Source organism: Hyperolius riggenbachi, chromosome 9 (assembly GCF_040937935.1).
Source record: "Hyperolius riggenbachi isolate aHypRig1 chromosome 9, aHypRig1.pri, whole genome shotgun sequence".
Classification (NCBI taxonomy): Eukaryota; Metazoa; Chordata; class Amphibia; order Anura; family Hyperoliidae; genus Hyperolius; species Hyperolius riggenbachi.
The window spans coordinates 37,760,006-37,777,300 of NC_090654.1; the positions used below are offsets into that span (position 1 = coordinate 37,760,006).

Genomic DNA, 17,295 nt, shown 5'->3' on the forward strand with positions numbered 1-17,295 from the left:
CTTCTGTTCTGCAAAGCTTTATTGGCAGTACCAAATACATTTAGCATTGCCAAACAGGGGCGTAACTAGAAGTGCCCGGGCCCCTTGCAAGAATTTGAGCGGGCCCCCCCACCCTGGGGCCCGCTCATGGCCATTTGGGGGGGGGGGGCAGGAGGGGTCGCAGCATGAGGGGAGAGCTTTGCACATCAGCGGGTAGGGGGGACAGTCCCCCCCCCCCCTCCCTTACCTCGGGCTCTCCCCTCTGCGCTCCCCTCCTCCATCTATCTAAGTGTCAGCAGCGGCAGCAGCTATAAACACCTCCATTCACCACCAGAGGTCTCCGATCTGCAAGGGCTTCACATTACCTCCTGTTTTAACATAGCAGCAGTGAATGAGGCTAGAGGCAGTGACTCTCGGTGGAAGTATTAGGCAAAGGTTGGGGGAGGTTAGTGTTAGGTGTAGGTAGGGGGGAGGTTAGTGTTAGGCGTAGGTAGGGGGTAGGTTAGCGTTAGGCGTAGGTTGATTATTATTATTATTATTATTTTTTATTTATATAGCGCCAACATATTCCGCAGCGCTTTACAAAGCACAATAAGACGACAAGGGGAACATAGATACAACTAACAAATATACAGCAGAGTTCCAAGCAGCACAAATATTGTTACAAAGACAGTAAACATTAGGAGGATGACCCTGCCCTTGCGAGCTTACAATCTAATGGGTAGTGGGGGACACACTAGGTAAGGGGGTGGAGGATGGATGAGGCAGTGATTCTTTGCCTCTGATTACATTGTGACAAATAAGTAAATAAAGGGCTATAGAATGTTATAAGCTTGTCTGAAAAGGTGTGTTTTAAGAGTGCGTTTGAAGATGTCCAGGTTTGGAGCATGACGTACAGGTTGATGGAGGTTAGTGTTAGGCATAGGTAGGGGGTATGCTAGTTTTAGGCGTAAGTAGGAGGAAGGTTAGTGTTAGGCATAGGTTGGGGGTAAGTTAGTGCTAGGTGTAGGTAGGGAGGAGGTTAGTGTTAGGTGTAGGTTGGGGAGGTTAGTGTTTGGTGTATTTGGGACGAGGTTAATGTTAGGCATAGGGAGGGGGGGGCATTAGAGTTATTTGCAGTTAGGTGTGAGGTTAGTGTTAGGTGTAGGTTGGGAGGAGGTTAGTTTTAGGCATAGGTTGGAGGATATTAGTGTTAGGTGTAGGTAGGGGGGAGGATAGGGTTAGGTGTAGGTAGGGGAAGGTTAGTGTTAGGTGTAGGTAGGGGAAGGTTAGTGTTAGGTGTAGGTAGGGGGTAGGTTAGTGTTAGGTGTAGGTAGGGGGTAGGTTAGTGTTAGGTGTAGGTAGGGGGAGGTTAGTGTTCGGTGTAGGTAGGGGGAGGTTAGTGTTAGGTGTAGGTAGGGGGAGGTTAGTGTTAGGTGTAGGTAGGGGGAGGTTAGTGTTAGGTGTAGGTAGGGGAGAGGTTAGTGTTAGGTGTAGGTAGGGGGAGGTTAGTGTTAGGTGTAGGTAGGGGGGAGGTTAGTGTTAGGTGTAGGTGGGGGGAGGTTAGTGTTAGGTGTAGGTGGGGGGAGGTTAGTGTTAGGCGTAGGTAGGGGGGAGGTTAGTGTTAGGCGTAGGTAGGGGGGAGGTTAGTGTTAGGCGTAGGTAGGGGGGAGGTTAGTGTTAGGTGTAGGTAGGGGGGAGGTTAGTGTTAGGTGTAGGTAGGATGGAGGTTAGTGTTAGGTGTAGGTAGGGGGGAGGTTAGTGTTAGGTGTAGGTAGGGGGGAGGTTAGTGTTAGGTGTAGGTAGGACGGAGGTTAGTGTTAGGTGTAGGTAGGGGGGAGGTTAGTGTTAGGTGTAGGTAGGACGGAGGTTAGTGTTAGGTGTAGGTAGGGGGGAGGTTAGTGTTAGGTGTAGGTAGGGGGGAGGTTAGTGTTAGGTGTAGGTAGGGGGGAGGTTAGTGTTAGGTGTAGGTAGGACGGAGGTTAGTGTTAGGTGTAGGTAGGGGGGCGGTTAGTGTTAGGTGTAGGTAGGGGGGAGGTTAGTGCAGTGAAGCATACCGTCAATAATAAGTATGCCTCAATTTTACTATTAATGTGCCAAATTAACGCTAACGAAACCCATTATACCGCAACACTTGCGCCGCACTGTGAATGTCGCATAGGTGGTGCATTGGAGTGTGGTAAGCCACATTACAAAAGCGCCTGTTACACCGCACTGCAATGCACCACTGTGAACGTCTGCGGAAAGCAGAATAATGTGTGCAAAGCAGAGCGATGGGAGTTCATCTGAGGAGGCACATGGATAGGACCGCACATGTGCAGCAGCCCGGGACTGGAGTTCTAGTCACAGATCTTTTGGTTGTGGGCAGCAGCAAAACGGAGGGGACCCAGAGGACCTGAGAGACTACGAGGGGCAGGAAGAAGCCCCAGGTAAGTAATAATCTACTTTTTTGGTCTAATTCAGGTGTGCTTCAAAGTGAACCTGTGGTGAAAATAAACTGATGAGATAAGCAATAATAAATTTGCCCTTCTTTAAAATTATTTTTTCCCTCCCTCCTCCCGCCAGCCAATCACAGCGATCGGCTGTCATAGGCATCAGCCTATGACAGCCGATCGCTCCTGAGCCTCCCAGGGGGGCAGCCGTGTCACACGGCTGTCTCCAGTACAGCGCTGCCATAGATCGCAGCACTGTACAATTAAAATATATGGCGAAACGTCTAACAGTCTCCTAGGGGCGATCACCGCTGGGAGACTGATGATGGAGCGGAGAAGCGCGTGATCTCCTGCAAAACCCCGCCCCAAGACTTCATGCCAATTGAGCGGTCCTGGGGCTGCCGTCGCGTTCATGCCCATTGGCATGGAGTGGTCTTACGGTGGTTAAAGTGAACCAGAGACGAAGCACCCTCATGTATTTTACCATATATATCAGTGGGAACATTAGAGAAAACACCTACCCTGCTCTCTGTTTCATCCTCACTGCTAAAAAGTGTCTGTTATCAGCTGTGATAAGAATCCCCCGACTGAGCATTCAGTCTAGCTTTGCCGGGAATGATTATTGCTGAGTCATTATAGCAGAGGCACAAGGGGGCAGGCTTGGGCTTGAAAAGACACCAGAGAAGACAGACTCAGCTATAATCATTCCGTAGCAAAGCCAGACTGAATGCTCAGTCGGGGTTTCTTATCAGAGGTGATAGCAGTCAGATTAAACAGAGAACAATGAAACAAAGAGCAGATAAGGTGTTTACTGTCATGTTCCCACTGATTTATAAGGTAAAATACATGCGGGTGCTTCGTCTCTGGTTCTCTTTAAGCACCCAGCCAACAACAGAGTATTCCAGATACGTTTAAAAATATTTATTTATTTATCTACATTTTAGTACTTTTTGTCAGGTGCTGAATTGTTTTCTTTCTTGTAGATAAGATGATATATTATCCCCTGGGAGAAATATCTGGCAATAAAAGTAACTGAGTAAATGCCCTTATAGATGAGGTGAAAAATGAGTGCGGATAATTCCTGAGAAAAGTGTGAAATCTGAATATAATTCATTATATTGTTATATAGGGCAATGAATTACAACATGATTATACCATAAAAACAGGTTATAAGTCATCGTAGATGAAGTTCCTGTGTTGGCAAAAATCCACATCTTTAGTTACATGATTCTAGTTAAATGAGAAATGCTTAATTGAATCACATTTATTGCCGCTTACTAATAAATCATGTCCAATGTGTAGCTTTCAGGGAGTCATAAAATCCCAACATTACTGTGCAATCAAATGCTTGATAAAATCACTGGATAAGAAATACACACAATTTGTGTTATGTAAACTCATTACCTTCCAATAAATGTTTCTGCAGCCAGGAATAAATGGGGTCAAAGTAGTAGAGCGTAGTGACACATAGAAGAATGCAGTCAAGTATTCAAGATACCCACTTTGAGGCCCCGTCACACTGGCACGTTGCGTTATCCTGTTATGCCGCAGGGTAAAGCTAAACCAATGTAAGTCTATAGATCATTTCATACACAACGAAAATGTTGATACATGCTCTTATAATTTCTTGTCTGGACTACTGCAACATACTACTTTGTGGACTACATTCTAACAGACTGGCCCCGCTCCAGTCAGTACTGAACTCAGCTGTTCGTCTCATTCATCTTTCTTCTCGATCTTCCTCTGCTGACCCTCTCTGCCAAGCTCTTCACTGGCTGCCAATTAACCAGAGTATCCAACTCCTAACCCTAACCTACAAAGCTCTCCACAATCTCTCTCCCCGGTACATATCTTCACTAATTTCCAGATACAAACCCAATCGCAATCTCTGATCGGCACATGATCTTCTGTTGGCCCCCATCTAGAATAACCTCCTCACATTCACGTTTACAAGATTTCGCACGCGCTTCACCCCTCCTCTGGAATGCCCTCCCACAACACATCCGTCACTAGCCAACCTTTGTTACCTTTAAACACTCTCTAAAAACACATTTGTTCCGACAAGCATATGCGCTACCTTAGGCCACTTCCCTTTGTCCTAAGACCAAATTGCACTCCTACTAGGTATCCTAAAACACACTGCCTCTATATTTTTGTTGTATACTACCCCTCCTCTTGTTTCCCCCCATTCCCTTTAGACTGTAAGCTCACAAGGGCAGGGCTCTCTCCCCCTTTTGTGTCTTGGAAATCATTATACATTTTATTCATCATGTAAATTTTATCACTGTCATTACCAATTCTATATTTTGTATTTTGTATCATTCTTTGTATTTTGTCACTAATCTTGTATATTCGTGTCTGTATTATTATGTACCCCATGTTTGTTTATTACTTTGTACAGCGCCACGGAATATGTTGGCGCTTTATAAATCAATAATAATAATACCTGGATCGGTGCAGTGCGCCGGAAGTCTCCAATTTGGCACACGGACCAGCATGCGCAGTGACGTGTGGCAACCGAATGTCATGTAAGTCTATGGCGATGGAGCTTTTGGAACTGTTAAGCGATCGCATTGCGGCACCCATGCACGGGAGCATGTTTTTCGGGCCACTACCTTGCAATACGTATTTCCGCCACAGGAAGTGAGCGCTAGCGAGCCTATTTTAGGCTCTCATTTACCACTTCACGTCCCTGGTCATTTTCACAGTTCATCTCAGTTCTGATTACTTTGGCAATAACTTTATCAATAACTATCACCACTAAATGATCGATATATTGTTGCTTTTTGTGTACCTTATTTTCTATGCATTTTAAAATGAAAATAGGGAAAAAAGTGAAAAAATACACAATTTATCCACTTTCATACATTATAGCTTTTATGTAAACAGTCCTATTGTACATTAAACCCACACATTTTATTTGTCTATCTCTCCTATTTATTTAAACAGTTCTTTTGTTTTGATAATGTATTAGTAACACATTGTATACACTACCTAATTGTTACATTTGTCTGCTCCTAAAATGTTTATTTTTCCACTTGTTAATTCATTAGGCTTGCCATGGAATTCCCTAGGGCAGGGGTCAGGAACCTTTTTGGCTGAGCGAGCCATAAACATCACATTTTAAAATGTACTTCCGTGAGAGCCATACAATTTGTTTCAAACTGGGAAAGTGCGCATGCGCAGCAGAGGGCTGTCCCTGTTGCCACGGTGATGAGTATACAGTTGATCCTCTGGGCAGCGGAAGTGTCAGACACCTCTTCAGCTTCTCCTGGGTTTCAGGAACACCAGCAATTTCCCAGAGAACCAGAGAGGAGAAATACAGATCAACAGCTTGTACAATTAGCTAGCTGACTTGGGGGTTAATTTACTTTGTAGGACGAGATCCCCGCACTTTAGCCCAATAGGCTACCTGTGAAGTGACAGGCAAGCCTATTGAGCCAATCAAAGTGCAGGGATCTTGTTCTACAAAGTCACTGGACCTGACGGTCCAGAGTGGGACAGTTGGAGCAGCTGTTAGTTTTGGGGGAGCAGGAGTAAGTTAGTAGTAGTGCATGTTACAGCAGTAGCCTTCACTACTTTGAAAATGTTACTTGCGCTGCCACACTAAGGCCAGGTTCACACTTGCGGTGGCCCTCCGGAATCGCCGTGCCGGAGCCGCACCGCCTGCAGAACGGACGGAACGGACGCACGGCATAGCAATTAAAGCCTATGCGTCCGTTCACATGGGTCCGTTCTGCAGAACCGGAGCCGGACCGGATCCGGGCCGGATCCGGACTCCGTTCCAACATGCGCTATTTTTTTATCCGGCCCCTCCGGCAGCCGTATCCGGGGCGGAGCCGGACTGCACCATCCGGCCAATACAAACAAATGGGAACCGGAGGCCGCACAACACACTGGCTGAGAAATCCGGATCTTCTACCCCACTTCCTATGCGGATTTTTGCGGCGATATTGGCTGGGGACACATGGGCAAGCATTTTGGAGTGGAGCAGCAGGAGCTGGAGGTGTTGGCAGGATGTTGGCAGCATGTCGGAGGTGGAGGTGAGTGCTAAACAGCAGAGGGCCTGATTCCACAGGTCCCCCTTCTGCTGACCTCCCAGACCCCAACATTTTTTTTTTTTTTTACGTATATTTTGCCAAACGGATCCGGATCGCATCCTGATTGCCACCTGATGCAACCTGACCGGATCCAGGATCGGATCCGGATCAGAACCGTACGGTTCCGATCCGGATCCGGTCCGGATCCGGTCAGGTCATCCGGTCCGTTTGGCAAACAACCGCTAATGTGAACCGGGCCTTAACTGTACTGCTTGAGCAGAGCAGATTTGTGAATCAACCCCTACTGATTTGTATGTGAGCCAGATGTAGCCATCAAAAGAGCCACATCTGGCTCCCGAGCCATAGGTTCCCTACCCCTGCCCTAGGAGAAGGAGAGTGCTTTGTTTTTATTCTGTTACAACTGTATAGCATTTTCAACAGCTCAGAGACAACTAAACAGTGGTATCTAGGATTTTGTAGGGAAGAGAGTGCAGACTTATTTTAACGTCATGGAGCTTCAACTAGTTAACATACATGAATCCCATTACCGCACATCTGCGCAGGTATTTGGGAAGGCTTTTTTTATGCGTTGCGGTGCGATCCGCACTGAAAACGCTGGTTAGCAGTGTGAAACCGGCCTGACAGTAACTTTCCTGATTTCCGCATCAGAAACACTTTCTATACCTTCAGTATAGATTTCTGTATATCGGTAAGTAACCCCACCCTCCCAGTGATGTTTAGATAATGCTTAGCTGAATTTCAGAATTTTCCTCCCAGAGCAGTCTGGGGGACAAGGTATATTTTCTACTGGCTTCAGAACTCTCAGTAAACAAACATTACGCAGAGATCAACTTACAGAACTAAAGCTGTCACCACCTGGGATACATTTCATTTCTTCATTTTCCCTTTTTTGTTTTAAAGAGACTCCGTAACAAAAATTGCATCCTGTTTTTTTTATCATCCTACAAGTTCCAAAAGCTATTCTAATGTGTTCTGGCTTACTGCAGCATGTTCTACTATCACCATCTCTGTAATAAATCAATGTATCTTTCCCCTGTCAGACTTGCCGGCCTGTGTCTGGAAGGCTGCCAAGTTCTTCAATGTTGTGGTTCTGCTATGAATGAACTCCCCCTTCCAGGCCCCTCTATGCACACTGCCTGTGTGTTATTTAGATCAGAGCAGCTTCTCTCTTATCTTTTACAAGCTGGATAAATCGTCCTCTGAGCTGGCTGGGCTTTCACATACTGAAGAATTACAGACACAGGCAGAGCTGTTTGCAGGAAGAAACGAGCAGCCTGAAACTTCAGTGCATGAGAGATGCACGGGGAAAGAAACACAAATGATCTCTTGAGATTCAAAAGGAATGCTGTATACAGCCTGCTTGAGTATGGATGTATTGTGTGGACATACTGTACATCAACCTACTTCCTGTTTTGGTGGCCATTTTGTTTGTTTATAAACAAACTTTTTAAAACGGTTTTTAACCACTTTTAATGCGGCAGGGAGCGGCGAAATTGTGACAGAGGGGAATAGGAGATGTCCCCTAATGCACTGGTATGTTTACTTTTGTGTGATTTTAACAATACAGATTCTCTTTAATACTGTTTCTATCATTTTCCTATTTGTTACTTATAACAAATTTTCTGTAATATTAATAATTTAATTGCATATTTTAATAAATGATGAAAAGTCATTTTGACGGCGATTTACCTTTATTGAGTACCACAGATGAACTTGCCTCTCCGGAGAACCGCTAACTTGAGGATTGTATTGTTTAACTAAGAATAGGTTGTGTTAAGTGTTAACCATTTTTTTTCTGCAGGCTTAGAATAGTCAGAAGAGGCCTTTCCCTTTGTAATTGAAAGGTGGTGGCAGCTTACCAGTAACATTTTGCGTTGGTGTTTTCACGGCTCCTGGCCTGTATGTTTGCTCAATTCCAGCTACTCAAGCACATCAATGGCATCCACGTAATGGGATGGGCTGCAGCAGATTAGGAGGTACTAAATGGTCTGGCCAGTAGAGGGAGATATCATTTGCGAAGTAACAGCAATACCCGGCACCCATATTATTGCCTGTTGGATACATATAAAGTGCCATTCATACTGTACAAGGTGTCACAAAAAAAGACCCATGATGTTTCGCTCCATAAGAAAAAGGGCTTCATCAGGGAGTGAACAACGACAACAAATATTATTGTAGACTATGGATTAATGATATGAGGCTGAGAGCAGTGTAAAATGAGTAGTAGTATGGGGGTATGTGGCTGTGGGAGAGGTTTGGGGCGGAAGGATATAGCTATGGTGGGAGGACATTTGCTCTCCTTCACTGATTGCTTGCTTCCTCTTGCATTGGTTCACATGTAGAGCTTCATACACACACTAGGCCAGTGTTTCTCAAACCTGTCCTCGTGACTCCCCAACGGTGCATGTTTTGCAGGCAGCCTAACCTATGAACAGGTGGAGTAATTATTGTCTCAGCTACATGGAATCCACCTAGTGGTGGCCATACATGGTACAATTTTTTCATACAATCTTACCATTTCTATGTAGTATAATGGTAAATTAAGTGAATATACTGAAAGGATAATTTAGGCAGTTCCTTTATACTACATAGAATTGGTAAGATTGGATGAAAAAAAATTGTACTATGTATAGCCACCATTGCTGAGATACTAATTACCCCACCTGTGCAGAGGTGAGGTTGCCTGCAAGGTATGCATCATTGGGGAGTCACAAGGACAAGTTTGAGAAACACTGCACCAGACCATCGTCGTCTGAAACAAACAAGGAACAACATCTCGTCAGAGAATTGCCGGAAAAAAAGACGCAAAAAGACACCGGTAGACAACGATTATTGTCTACTTAGACAAGTCCATTCTGGCAGACACTAATCAGTGTTAATCAATTCGAAAGCATGTATTTGATGATGTTAAAGGATTTCTCTGTTCAAAACTCCCATGTGCAGCTAGCCACGTACTTCCGGATTCTCAGTTTTGCACAAGCACGAATGATACGATCAGTAGATCACCAATTTGCTGTCGCTGAATTCAGGGGTGTTGCTTTGGGGCACTTTTGGGTACTCTAGATGACAAATGGGTGTGGCCATGCATCAGAATGTGGGTGTGGTCCTGGGTGAATCCTAATTTATGGTACATGAAGGTAACAGTGGTCTAAGTAGGCCTGCCCAGCAAAATGTTGGATGAAGCCCCCTTCTCCATTAATACAAAAATATGACATAACTAGGCAGAGTTACCTGGCTTCTGTGCTGTCTGCTTTGTCTTTTTGCTGGGTGAACTGGCCTGCTACCAAGCTGTCTGGCAGTCCCCACATAACATTCCCTGACATTCTAGTGGAACCCCTCCCAGCATGCCCCATAGAAGAACCACAGCTCCCTGCATGCCACCATAGAGGCATCACAGTACCCAGCATGGCATCACAGCACACACTATGCCCACATAGAGGCACCATAGCAACCAGAATACCCTCCATTGATGCACCACAACTCCCAGCATGCCCACCATTGAGGCACCACAACTTCCAGCATGCCCCATAGAGGCTCCACAGTTCTAAGGTGGTGTGCTGGGAGACGTGGTGCCTCCAGGATGACATCCTGGGAGCTGTGATGTCTCAGTGGGGACATGCTGGGTGCTGTGGTGCCTCTATGGGTCATGATACTCTGCCTGGGAGACATCAGGGGCACCCCATAATAAATCCGGGGCATGTGCCACTGATCTTTGGGGCTAGTAATGCCCCTGGTTGAATTTAAACGTGTTATGTTGCCAATTTGCCATTAGTTGTTAATTTTTCACATTGTCGCTGGGGATCGTTAGTTTGCTAACACCGGCAGTCTAGCACGTGTACACATAGCTCCCAACTGTTCATTTGGGAAAGACCCTCTTTGGCAACCCAATCCCTCTGTCCCTTTTTCTCCCCCATTTGTTCGTCTTTCTGGACTGGTGTACAGATCTGTGCAAATGTATTTTTCTAGTGAAAAATGTGTTTAATTGACTCTAAACTTTATTTCCATCCTTTAAATTGATATATTTCTCATTTTTAATGTTAAAATGAAGTCAAACTAATGGTGTAAGAAGGGACCAGTGTGGTTAGAATGATAAAAATACATCTTTAGCTCCTAAATTCTTTGTAGTATGCATGATGAGGGGTGTGGTGGGGGCGTGGTTACATGTGCAGCAGACCTGTTTTTTAAAGTGTCCTTCTTTCATATTTTTAAAAAGTTTGGAGGAGGTATGTGTACTTTATGCAGCCTTATGGCTCGCAGTTCTTTCTACCTGTCAGCAGGGGGTGCTGTGTACACTTTCATGTAGTGTACACAGCTACAACTCATGCTTCTTGTCCATTGTTATGAAATAAATACACCTAAAGGTAATTAGTGAAACTGGCTGGAGTAGGTAATGATCATTCCTTAGTTATTGTTTAACATCACATAATTATATATACACAGAGTGGTGATAATGATGAAGCTGGGGAAGTCTTGGGAGTCACTGGCATAGCTCCCAACTGTGCTGCTTTCAGAGGGACAGTCCCTCTTTGGTAACCAACTCCCTCTGATGTACAGATTTGTGCTAATGCATGTTTTGTTCTACTGAAAAATGTGTTTAACTGACTCCAAACTTTATTCACATCACTTAAATTGATATAGTTATTATTAAATATCAAAATGAAGAGAAACTAATGACGATAAAAAAGGCCAGTGAGGGTTGAATGATAAAACCACTTGTTTTGATTCTGAATTCTTTGTGATATGCATGGCGAGGGGTGTGGTGGGGGCGTGGCTAAAGGTGTGGCAGGGGTGTGTCTTAAAGTGTCCGTTTTTCTTATCTCAATAAGTTGGGAGGTATGCCAGTGGCATAACTACAATTCATGGGGCGCCCTAGCAATACTTTGATGGGGCCCCTCCCAATGTTCCCATGAATCCCACCCCTTCCCTTGCCTCTACTTGATGCCCTTCATGGCCTGTGGGCGCATCTCACAAGGGTTATAAAACAGATGTGGCCTTTATGATCTTCACACCCATAACATGTGTAGTCACAAAAACACCTGATCAGGAGTATAGTCCCCTGTATCAGAGGAAGGGAGCGTTAGTAGTTGGGGGCCCCACAGCCCTGGGCCCCTCTGCAACTGCAGGTGCTGCTCTCCTCTAGTTACGCCTCTAGTCACATCTAAACTGTTCCTATTGTTTTCTATAAAAGAGATGTGGGCGGCGAGTGTGGATCTCGGAGAGGTGAGTTTCATTCCTGCTGCCACTCTGCAAACGTCCCGCTGCTCTCTGGCTACCATATATGGGCAGGAGACATTCTAGTTAAAAGGGAACTCTGGCTAAATGGGGGACTTTGGCAAAAGGGGGGCTCTCTCTGGCTACCTAAAGAGGGGGTGCTCTGGTTAAATGGGGGCTCTCTGGCTACCTAATGGGGGGATGCTCTATGGCTATACAGGACCTCTCTGGCTAAATGGGGGCTCTCTAGCTACCTAAACAGGGAGTAGTGGTGGTGTCTTGACATCCTAAACAAAAATTACAGGAAACAAAAAAACAGGAGCCAAGTAATGCAATATGTTTGGGTACAGTATTTGTAATGAAAGAGGAAATAGATGCTCTACTCACAAAGGCGGGTTGCAAACGGGGCAACCAACAACCACAGGAAGCAGTTGGAGACAATGAACCCGACTCCACTCGGGGTGGTCTAGATGGACCTGAATGCGGTCGCTCTCCAGTCCTAGATAAAAGTGACAGGTTTACACCGTGGTGGGGACTCTGTTGGGGGATGTTAAAGTGAACCTCCGGACTAAAAATCGACTCAGCAGCATTGAAAAGGCTTGGTGTTTCTTTAACAGTTTCACAGCATCAGAACTTTGTTTCCCTTATACAAGCCTCATTTTTAGCTGCACAGAAGAAAACTGCCTGGGCTTTTTTCCCCTGATGCTGTGCAAAGCATGATGGGATTTCTGATGTTGTTGTTCTCGTTCTGCTGTTTTGGTGCAAATTATTTTTTTTTACATTTTGAATTTGACATTTGAAGCCTAGCGTGTGCATCTGGGAGGGGTTATCAGGACACAGGATAGTTGGAACAGTGTCTCCTGCTCCTTGTCACCTCCTTTCAACCAAAAAGATGACTGCCCCCATGACAAAGATGGCAGCCCCCATGAATCACAAACATTTGCCTGTTCTTTTAAAACAGGGTGGGTAAGAGATTATATTGCCTATCTATTCTAATTAACATAACTAATGTAACTTGATGACAGTATCTTTGTTTAGGCTGAAGTTCCCCTTTAAGATGCACAATATGGGGAAAGAGGCACCCTGGTGTATGTATAAAAACATTTAAAAACAGAATAAAATAGAAAAAGGTTGAGGTGTCTTACCTCAGTGACGGAAACCTTTGTGTGAACAAAAAGTTTTTATTTTGCACAGGATGTTCACACAAAGGTTTTCGTCACCGAGGTAAGACACCTCAACCTTTTTCTATTTTATTCTGTTTTTAAATGGTTTTATACATACACCAGGGTGCCTCTTTCCCCATATTGTACCTAAACAGGGACTCTGGCTAATTGGGGGGGCTTCCTGGCCAAACAAGAGGCTCTCTGGCTAAACATAGGGCTCACTGGCTATATGAGAGCTCCCTCGCTACCTACATGGCTGGCTCCCTGATCACTTAAATGGGGGCGGCTTTCTGGCTACCTATACTGAGGGCATCTTACACTGGTGGCTGCATCTGGCTACCTAATACTGGGGGCTATTATGGCTATCTATACAGGAGGACTACATCCGACTACCTAACATTGGGGTTGCTCTAGCTACCTTTACAGGGTGGGGTGTGGAGTGGGTGGGGTATCTCTGGCTAGCTGTATTGGAGGCTACCTACTGTATTTTTTGGACTATAAGACTCACTTTTTCTCCCCCTAAAGTGGGGCAAAAAAAGTCACTGCCTCTTATAGTCCAAATGCAGGGAGTTCCTGACTTGTGAACGCCTGCCAATACGAATCTCCAACCCGCTGTGATGTCGGGGACTTCCTGTACTGAGCCCATGCAGAGGAGGAAACGGGACAAACAGAGGACACGGAGACACAAAGGGGTGTAGAGGAGGACTCAAGGAGGACAGAGGAGGACACAGGGAGACACGAGGTACAAGGGGGCATGGGGAACAAAGGAGGCATAATCCACAAGATGCCCCTTCACCATGGATGCACCAGGATTAGTATATATTTTTTTCCCCCCTGGTTTTTGTCCTCTACCTAGGTGCGTCTGATGGTCAGGAGAGTGTTATAGTCCGTAAAATACGGTAATACTGGTGGCACCTCAGTCTACTGCTTTGCGATAGTTAGCCCAAGTCTACGAGGGGGCGCAATTTATAGACCCTTGCCCTGGGAGCTCTATAGCCTAGAAACTGCCCTGATCCTGAGTTATGCAGTACATTCTACTGTATGTCATTATGGTTCCTTTTGAAAGGGGTCTATAAGACCACTAACACTGTGCACCGTAGTATCCTCAGCCATGTTTCCCTTCCTGCTGCTTCAGTCATTACCGCTAGAGATGGTCAATGAGATGCAAATAATTTCGAGTTGATGCAGCATTATGTAAATTTTGTATGCAAATGTATACAGCATGAAAATAAACCAATTAAATTCTGCTGAGGTAAAATTTGATTGGTCCATTTTCAAGCTACATAAATTTGCATTCAAAATTTGCATCATCCCACATCAACTGAAAATGATTTGCATCTCACTGACCATCCCTAATTACCTCCTGTATTTTACAGGACAACTGAAGTGAGAGGGATATGGAGGCTGCCATATTTATTTCAATTTAAACAATATCAGTTGCCTGGCAGCCCTGCTGATCCTCTGCCTCTTAGGGCTTGTTTCCACTGTTGCGACGCGATTTCGGCCGCATTCCGACGCTTGTAAAAACGCATGCGGATGCGTTTCCACATGCGTTTTTACCCGCGATTTCGCATGCGATTTCGCATGGCAGGGTGCCATGCGAAATTAACCATGACACTGCCAGGGCTAAATAAAATTGAAAAAGGTGCGAAATCGCACGCGAAATCGCGGGTAAAAACGCATGTAACAAACGCATGCGTTTTTACTATTAAATACATTAGCGGCGATTCGCACGGATTCCCGACGCAGGCGAAATCGTTGGCTCTTTTGTGCGTTTTTTTCACGCTGAAAAAAACGCACCTCAACAACGCTACAGTGGAAACAGGCCCATCCACTTGTATTACATGTGCGGATCTGCATGCGTTGGACGCATGCAGATTCGCGATAGTGGAAACGAGCCCTAATACTTTTAGCCATAGACCCTGAACAAGCATGCAGCAGATCAGATGTTTATGACATTATTGTCAGATCTGACAAGATTAGCTGCATGCTTGCTTTCTGGTATTATTCAAACACTACTGCAGCCAAATAGATCAGGAGGGCTGCCAGGCAACTGGTATTGTTTAAAAGGTAATAAATATGGCAGCCTCCAAATCCCTCTCATTTCAGTTGTCCATTAAAATACAGGAGGTAATTAGGGATGATCAGTGAGATGCAAATCATTTTCAGTTGATGTGGGATGATGCAAATTTTGAATGCAAATTTACGTAGCTTGAAAATGGACCAATCGAATTTTACCTTAGCAGTGATTTGCAGATTACGAAGTGATGCATCTTGGGAACTCTCTCTTGCTCACATGGGGCTGGATTCACAAAAGTGTGATAATGCATATCACGCCCGCGCTTTGCTTCTCACCCGTAAGGGTTTACGTGCACGATGACAAAGGTTTGCACACTTTAACGTTCATGCGCTTTGTCATAGGGCACGTAAACGCGAGCACAGCGCGGGCGTGATAAGCATCATCACGCTGGTGTGAATCAAGCCCATAGTGTGAGACATAACGTAAAGTGACAATAAAGTGCTTGAACTAATTGCAAATACCTCCTGTTCTCTGAAGGCAAGTTTACATTGAGCAAGTGAATGTTCTGATGCGCCTGGATCTGCCCCGTTCTGTACACATTAGTGCCGTTTGGCTTGGCTGCCTTTCCTGCCGCTTCTGGCACTGCGAGTGTCGTGTCAACATGTTTTTCAAAGGTATTAAATATTGTATGTAAATTTCTTCCTAAACAGAGCGTACATTTTCTTCGCTTCCTCTTCTGTGAAGGATTAGCGCCGTGGCACGGCAGAGACAGCGGTGATGACTCAGCCGTGGACAGCGCGGCCTATTTCATTTCCCTCACTGCCAAACGAGAAGGGTGGCGGCCAATCCTGAGGCAGCCTTCTGTGGTGTGAAGCTGTCACATGGATGAAAGACGACTTTCGATTGGTTGTCATGGGCTACCGCCCGTCACAGCTTGCTGCTGTGCCTTGTCAAATAAAGTCGTGTTGGGTGAACGCAGGGAAGTGTGACCGCTGGAAAATCTCAATTACAGGTTTATAACTTCTCACGCCTGATAGAGCAAACACAGTACAAGTGGTGACAGGGGACGCTAACCCTTCAACTGCTGCTTATTCTGCCTGTAACCCTTCCACTGCCGCTGTGTCTCCACCCGCCGTGCAACTGCCACAATGACCACTGTCTCTCCCAAGTGCCACTGTGATGCCATTAACTCTTCAGTTTCTTCCCTAATTGTATTAAACCCTCATCTGCCATGCTGCTGCCATTACTTCATTAACCCCCTCAGTTTCACAGGCAGGGCCAAATTTGCATTCTTTACTGCCCAACGCCACTGTCAGCAGCCGCCCCCTTCAGTATAGGTAACCAGATGTCCCCTCCCCTCCTCCAATTAAGGTATTCCGATGACGCTTCCCTCTCCCTCCAGTTTAAGTAGCCCGCTGACCCTTCCAGCTATTATCGACAGCCAAATGACCCTCCCCCACACCTACACTATAGGTATCCAGATAATCCTTTCCCCCTTCCTCCAGTTTAGATAGCCTGATGACCTCGCCCCCCTTTCTCTCTAGTATAAGAAGCCAGATGACTCTCCCCCTTCTGTAAAGTTAGCCTGATGACCACCCCTCCCTCCAGTATAGGTAGCCAGTTGACCCTTCCCTCCTCCCCTAGTACAGCCTGCTGTGTACCCGCCCCTTGATCTTGTGGTGCCCTAGGCCATGGCCTATGCGGCCTTGGCTTAAATCCGGCCTTGGTCCCAGGTGATGAGCTGTCCCTAGAGTGTCACAACCGTCATCAAGTCACTTTTACTCCAAACGTTTCTCCTAGAAGATAATTTTAGTTTTTATTGCTCTGTAGGAAACTAGAGATGTTTAAACAAGCAGCTTTTGTCCTTACCTGGGACTTCCGCCAGCCCCTTGCTCTCCTGGGCCCCTCTGTTCCTCCGCTGTGTCCCCTGGATATATATTAGTGGCAGCAAGTCAGTGTTCACCACACATGACGTGCTCTTGTTCCCGGGAGCGTTCTGTGCATGTGCAGCTAGTACTGTTTGTGTAGGTGCAGACTAGCCTGGGCCACGGGAGCACTACAGACACACGCATGGCTGTGCCGTGCATGTGCGCTGAACCATGACTGAGATATATATATAGGGGACACAGAGGAGGAATGGAGGGGCCCAGGAGAAGGACGATGGAGTCCACAGCCTGCATGGGACTGGAGGAAGCCCCAGGTAACAAAGCAGGTGGTTTCAGCGCACGGAGCTCACTGTCGGATGCCGAAATCAGGCGCCCCATAGCAGAAATGTAATGCTGCGTGGGGCAGGTAGGGGTAATTCAGAGTTTTCGGGGGCTGTCGGACTGATTTACATCAGGAATAGCATTTAACACCGCCGTGGAGTTTTGCAGGCTCTCCCAGCCGGCACCCAACTCACCGGCGACGTGACAATACTTACGCCCAGGTAAGTGTAAAAGCTGCTGATT

General features: G+C 45.9%; 1 long non-coding RNA gene across 1 annotated transcript in view; it reads right to left on the reverse strand.

Moving 5' to 3' along the window:
* The window catches only part of LOC137532242 (uncharacterized), a 39,069-nt gene extending 23,000 nt beyond the window's left edge, over positions 1 to 16,069 (reverse strand). Inside the window, exons 1-2 of the long non-coding RNA XR_011023893.1 lie at positions 15,367 to 16,069; positions 12,050 to 12,161 (exon numbers count right to left, since the gene is read on the reverse strand). This is a non-coding gene — a long non-coding RNA (uncharacterized lncRNA). The remainder of the gene's footprint in view (positions 1 to 12,049; positions 12,162 to 15,366) is intronic.
* Positions 16,070 to 17,295: the final 1,226 nt, after the last annotated feature.